General features: G+C 44.1%; 1 long non-coding RNA gene across 1 annotated transcript in view; it reads left to right on the top strand.

Annotated features, from left to right (window-relative positions):
• Positions 1-749: 749 nt before the first annotated feature.
• Positions 750-6,335, top strand: part of LOC116563199 — a 9,239-nt gene continuing 3,653 nt past the window's right edge. Inside the window, exons 1-2 of the long non-coding RNA XR_004274284.1 lie at positions 750-850; positions 2,418-2,562. This is a non-coding gene — a long non-coding RNA (uncharacterized LOC116563199). The remainder of the gene's footprint in view (positions 851-2,417; positions 2,563-6,335) is intronic.

Raw genomic sequence — 6,335 nt, 5'->3', positions numbered from 1 at the left:
CTGAAGAGGGCTTATCCAGGAGAAGCAGGAAGTGGGAGTACAAGGCAGGATCCTGGTCTTTGTTATGAACTTATCTTGAAATTTATAGTAGGCCATTTCTACGTAGTATTTTTCTGTGTGGAATTAGCAACCACCCATATTTTTCTCCAACAAATGGGGATGTTCTGAGGATTGAGGAATAACATCAGTGCTCTATTTGCCATATAAAAGGATACTGAGTAGGATACTGCTGGCCTACCCAATATTTATACCATCCGTTCTATTCTTTCTTAATAGAATCTTAATTTACTAACAGAATCTTAAACAGAAATCAATAGCAGCCATGAGTAAGAATGCTCAGAGTATACCCTGGGTAGGGCCTTTATATGAGCTAAAGGAAGCCAAAGCCAATTTCTAAGATGGAAATGATTGTCCCAATTGCTTAAAGGCATTGCTTTGGTGGTAACTCATGATTGCTCTGTCTAGGAATACAGAGATTGTGTATTTCAGTGGTAATATGAGTAATGTTCTTTGATCATAAGTGATTTAATTATAGGCTCAGGGACCTCAGAAAATGAAGGAGAGCCTTTCAATGTTATTCCACTGAAAGAGTGTTAGCAACCACATGCCATTCAAAATGGGACTAGTTCCCAGAGAGATTTTATTTCTGGTCATGAGTGGGGATGGCAAATTAGGAAAAAAAATACCCTGGAATTTATTGACCTAAATTCATTTACAACCAATCAGAGCCCAGAAGGCTAAGGGTTTAAGCCAAGGAACAAAAGTGCTGAGCCTCTTGAAATGCTGATTTTCACTCTCCCTTTGCAACAGGACCCCCCACAGTGGCAAAGACGCGTTTCTTTCTTGTGAGGTAGGCTGCACCAATGATTTCTTTAGGTTACTAAACTCACTGGTTTTCCTGACTATTCACCCTTTAGAAATCTCCTCCCAGGACTGCAGTGAGGCTGAAGAGATTGTTACCGGTTATGGATCTGAGGGTGAAGGAAGTGAGATCTGAGCAGGTCAAGGGTGGTCTGTGGAGCAAGTGGCAAACACTGGTCATGGCTCCTGGCATTGGGGAATGCTCTAGATTCCTTGAGATGTGTGCAGGGGCATGAGGGACTGGTCCTTGTGGTAAGATGGGACAGCCTGGAGGTGAGGATGGAGAGAGAAAACGCCATGTGCAGGGGCCTTGTTGGGAGGTGCAGGCTCCCTCCTGCAACACACATGGGAGCTTTTGCAAGTAGTCATGTAGAAATGAACTTCAAGGGAAGCCTTTCAAGGTAAACAGAAATTCAGTTTGCTGTCTGATATGGTTTGGGTCTGTGTTCCCACCCAAATCTCGTGTCAAATTGTAATCCCCAATATTGGAGGTGGGGCCTGGTGGGAGGTGATTGGATCATGGAGGCAGATTTCCTCTTTGGTGCTGTTCTCATGACAGTGAGTTATCATGAGATCTGATTGTTTAAAAGTATTAGCACCTCCAGCTTCTCTCATCCTCCTACTCTAGGCATGTAAGATACGCTTGCTTCCCCTCCATCTTCTGCCATAATTGTAAGTTTCCTGAGGCTTCCCCAGCCATGCTTCCTACAGAGCCTGTGGAACCATGAGCTAATTAAACCTCTTTTCTTTATAAGTTATCCAGTGTCAGGCATAGCAGTGCAAGATCAGATGAATACACTGTCTGAGAAGATAGTAATGGAGCCTGGGAAGCCTCGCCTGCCTGGACTTAGAGACAGTGGGAAGTGGTTATACATCTCAGAAATTTTGAAAGCATTATCTGACTTTCATCATCTCCTGAAATTCTTCCAGAATCAGGAAAATGGTCTCCATAAACACTGATTCTATGTTCTGGAGAACTAGGAAAATGAGAAAATAAAATGAAACTTACAGTTTGATTGTGTGCAAGTCAGACCAGTTACAGTCATGTATGTGAGCTGCTCACCACTGAGGCATCATGACAAGGCTACATGAAGAGGGTCACAAATAGTACTTGACAGTGTAAGACTTGATACTTGATGCCAGCCAACAAGCTGATATTCATATACTCAACATGTGTTACTTATAGATTAGGGACATTTGTCTGTTATGCAAATTTTTTAAAGAGATCATTGATAGGGAAGCTTTGGTGCCTTACATGCCAAGGTGGGCTCAATTTCCTAACAAGACATTTGACCCATCCTTGGGTCTGGGCCAGGCACCAGAAACAGGCACTGTAGTAAACATGAACTTGCTCCGCCTCTGCTAGGATCAAAATCACCAAGAACCCAGAGGTGGCTGGGAAACCATCACATCACCATCCCACCAATGACAGTGACAACTAGCTTTTCACTAGGGATTCCTCTGTGCCCGATATTGTGCAAGTGACTTATACGTGTTGTCTTATTTAGTTCTCACAATTACCGTATGAAGTAGTTATTATTATTTCTATTTTACAGATGAAGAAAAGGAGGCTCAGATAGTTTAAGAAACTTTCCCTCCTCGCATCATGAATAAGAGGCAGAGCCAAAAGCAAATGAAGGTCAGTGTGAACCTATACTCAAATCCTGGGACTTGTCCCCGACCAGGTTGGGTGAGAAGATGGTTAAGTCCTGTCTGAATGCCACACTGGATTCTTCCTGTGACATTTAGAACCCAGCTTGGATCAGATGAAAGGGAGCTCCTGAAATTCACACACAAGGCAAAGGAGGCCTTGCAGCTGAATTTCAACAAAGCCCTGATGGGGCTGGTGCTTCTGCATTCCAAATGTTCTCTTCTTGCCGCAGCGTGGTTTTAGAGCGGGTGGCCTCTTTTCCTGCCAGGCTTGCAGGCACATCTTCCTGTAGAATGAGGTGTCACTATCTCCAAAACAGGGTGAAGCATCTTTGAGCCATCTCCAGTTCCTGACGGGCGGCTTTGAACCTCTCTACAGGAATTGTGTTTTCCCAGCCAGTGATCAGTCACCGGGCCCAACAAAGCAGCCCGTGTAAGACTCGAGTGTTGCCAATAAGATAAGAAACTGCTATCAAATTTCACCCTTGAAAGTTCTTCCTCCCTTTTCTCACTCTAGGATTAATTCATCTTGAATTTCAAGACAGGGAAAGGTGGGGGTCTTGAAATTTATAGGGCTGCTTCCCAGGGCAATTTCCAGTGTTTAGCCACAAATATTTTCAAGAGAGATAAAAGCAGTTACTTTAACACTAAGCCCCCTGCACACACTGGCCCTGGGAGCAGAGAAATGCTGCCAGCAAGAGAGTGTGGGAAGATTAACGTAACAGAACAGCCACTTACCTTTCCTGTTTGCCCCAGCGAGGGAGGTTGGTGGGGGGGATGGCTGCCTGCCGTTGGAAGTACCGAGCATCCCCCACCCCTCCCAATTTGTATTTAATCTCTCCAGCCCCGTATGTGTTTTCATTGTCAGGCCGGGATCTATGACAACAGTTTCCATTTCTCCCCATCTCCCAAGCAGTGAGCAACAAAGGAAAGACATCCTAAGAGCTCATGAAACGTTTTTATTGAAACCCAGTTCTCCAGAGAGAGATTGAGGAAGCAATTTAAGCAACCTTATTACAAAATAAAAATGTATTCTCCTATTCCATGACAGGAAATGTGAGAAAGAGAGACAAGCCCATAAAAAAGCACTAAAAAAAAAAAAAAGTTTGCACAAGGACTAGAACAAAGGAGAGACGTTAAATATGTGCAGAAGAAACAAAAACAGCATGAGACTCACAAAAAGGATCTCTTTTTAAAAAAATTACACAATATTGCCTTAGGCAGGAACTTCTTTGGGATATTATGCATTATATTTCAAATTGTCTAATTAAAACGATTAATCAAGCTGTGTCTAATAGCTGGGATGGGAATCCCTTATCTTTAACAGTACAGTTTATAAGAGCATTCCTGATTTTGCACAGTTGACAGTATTCTGAGGGCATCTGACAACGCTACCAGAAAGATTTCAGGTGACTCATGTTTTCTTTGCAGCTTTATAACTTGTTATCATAATTTAATGGCATCCAAATAAATCTGCTCATTAATGAAGCAGGTTAGAAAACAGACACAAAAAGCCCGCTTGGTGGCACACACCTGGAGGCCCAGCCACGCAGGAGGCTGAGGCGGGAAGATGGCTTGAGGCCAGGAGTTTGAGGCCAGCCTGGTCAACACAGTGACACTACTGTCTCTATCAAAAAAGACAAAGAAAGCGAAAACAGACACAACGTAATACAGCTACATTTCTAGATTTTCTACTCCCTCTCACCCACAACCCCAGTTGGATGGAATATTCTGCTGAAATTCAAGTGAACAGCAAGTACTGAGCTGTTTTAGGAAACGCTTTGTTCTGCTCAGCATTGACATTGGTTGTTGATGGCTAATCTAGGCATTCTAGAACTCATGGAGTTAGTGATTTTTTCCATAGAATAACCGTCTCTATATTTTCACATATAGCTGCTAGGGGAGTCTGCCCTAGAGTGGGCTAGGACAGGAGGAAATACTTGGAATATCAGGTGCAGCCCCGAAATTACGTCTCTTAGTTTCAAATGGTGTTGCCCATGAGAAGTGGTCATGGGGCAGACAGAGTATAAAGCTTCCCCCTTGCTCTGTTGTTGGGGGGTGGCAGGGAGCAGAGAGGGAGGAAGGATTAGTAGGCTGGAGTTGGGAAGGCGTGGATGTGTGAGGGTGTCCTCTGTGAAAGGGGATGAACAGAGTGGACCTCAGAGAGGGTGACAGGTCTCATCTACATAAGGTCTTGTCTCATCTCCTCCTCCTAACCTCTGCGGGCATTGGTGGGGAGGGTCCCAGTTGAGTCCCTGCAAAATATGCCTGCAAATGAGGCAGCTGACTGGGAGCATCCATACTATTTAGATATAGAACGCACATGGCTATGAATTCCCCAAATCTCAAGCACATTGTAGAACAGCCACAGAATCTGAGCAATACTTGACTATCTAAATGGCCCAATTTCTCTCTTAAGAAGCTTTTAGGAGAAATAAGGTCACATAAAAATCAAGGTAGCAAGTAGTATTATTCCTCCAGGCATCTTTGAGTCAGAAAGAGCCTGAATTTTAAAAATAAAAACTGCTGTCTTGCTTAATATATTCACTCTTCTAATAAGCCACCAAGCAGCCATTGTACTCTCCCAAGCCAGTGGACATATATCTTGCTAAGACATAAGCGTCCACAGTCAGGATATTGTCTAGGAAACCTGAGCCTGCTGCCTGCGCAGGAGCCGCCATCACTGCATAATTCCTTCCAGAAGAATAGAAACCCAGGCTCAAGGCAGCAGCACAGGGTCCCCGAAGGACACATTGCCATTTATTTTCGGTGTGATTATTTTCCATTACACACTGTGCAAGGAGTGTTTTTGAATGCTATCTTACTTTCTTTTCATGTCCCTTCATTTACTGCACCCCGAGAGACAGTCAAAATCTCCAGGCCACACTCTGTAATAAAAACTCAGCAAGCTTAGAGGATACAGCATGAAGCTTCCCAGACGACCAGGAAGTTCTGCTGATGGTACTAAAATTCAGGAGCTTCATCTAGCATCCCAGGCAGGTGTGTCTATTCAGTGAAGAGGAAGCTGGAAATGTTCCCTTTGAGGATGGTTTCTCTTCTTCCTGTGGGCTAAGAGTTGGTGTATTTTCCTTCTGGACTGCCTTCATCCCTGACTTGGCCTATTCTGAATCTCAGACCAGTTAGTTTCTGGGGCTCTGACGGCATTCTGGAGGTTACAGTCCTCAGGATCTTTTGTACTGTGATGGGCTGGGGATGAGTCCCCTCAGCAGGAGTGGAAAGCCCTTTATGAACTGTGGTCTATGATTAGACTCTTGTTCCACTCAGAGTTACTCTCAATTGTCCCTGAGTGTATGATGACAGGTCCCTGGTCTCTAAGTGCAAGGTACCCTCTAAATGTATTCATAGCGAAACAGAATGTTTCCCCACCGAAATATACTCATAGAGCTGGTCTCTGATCAAGTGGCCAGAAGTTTACTCCATGTAGCCTTGCACGTTGCTGAGGAGTCTCCCTATGTCTATATACTTTTGAACTGTGTCAAGATCACCTTGGTGCATTTTGGGAAGTGCCTCAGTTGCATCAAAATCAAAGGTTCTCAAAACTTCCAAGCATCAGAATCACCTGGAGAGCTTGTTAAAAATGGCTTACTGGGCCCTTGCCCCAGAGCTTCTGATCAAGTAGGTCTTAGGTGGGACTCAAGAATTTGCATTTATGACTAGTTCCTGGATATGCTGGGTCAGAGAGTATGTCCTCTGCCTTAATCCGTTTGGGCTGCCGTTAAAAAAATACCATAGACTAGGTGGCGTAGAAACAACAGACACTGCTTTTTCATAGTTCTGGAGCCTGGGAAGTCTAAAATCAAGGT

The sequence above is a fragment of the Sapajus apella genome, unplaced genomic scaffold (genome assembly GCF_009761245.1).
Source record: "Sapajus apella isolate SASKATOON/1434 unplaced genomic scaffold, GSC_monkey_1.0 scaffold1, whole genome shotgun sequence".
NCBI classification, from domain to species: domain Eukaryota; kingdom Metazoa; phylum Chordata; class Mammalia; order Primates; family Cebidae; genus Sapajus; species Sapajus apella.
This window is presented reverse-complemented; position numbering and strand designations above follow the sequence as displayed.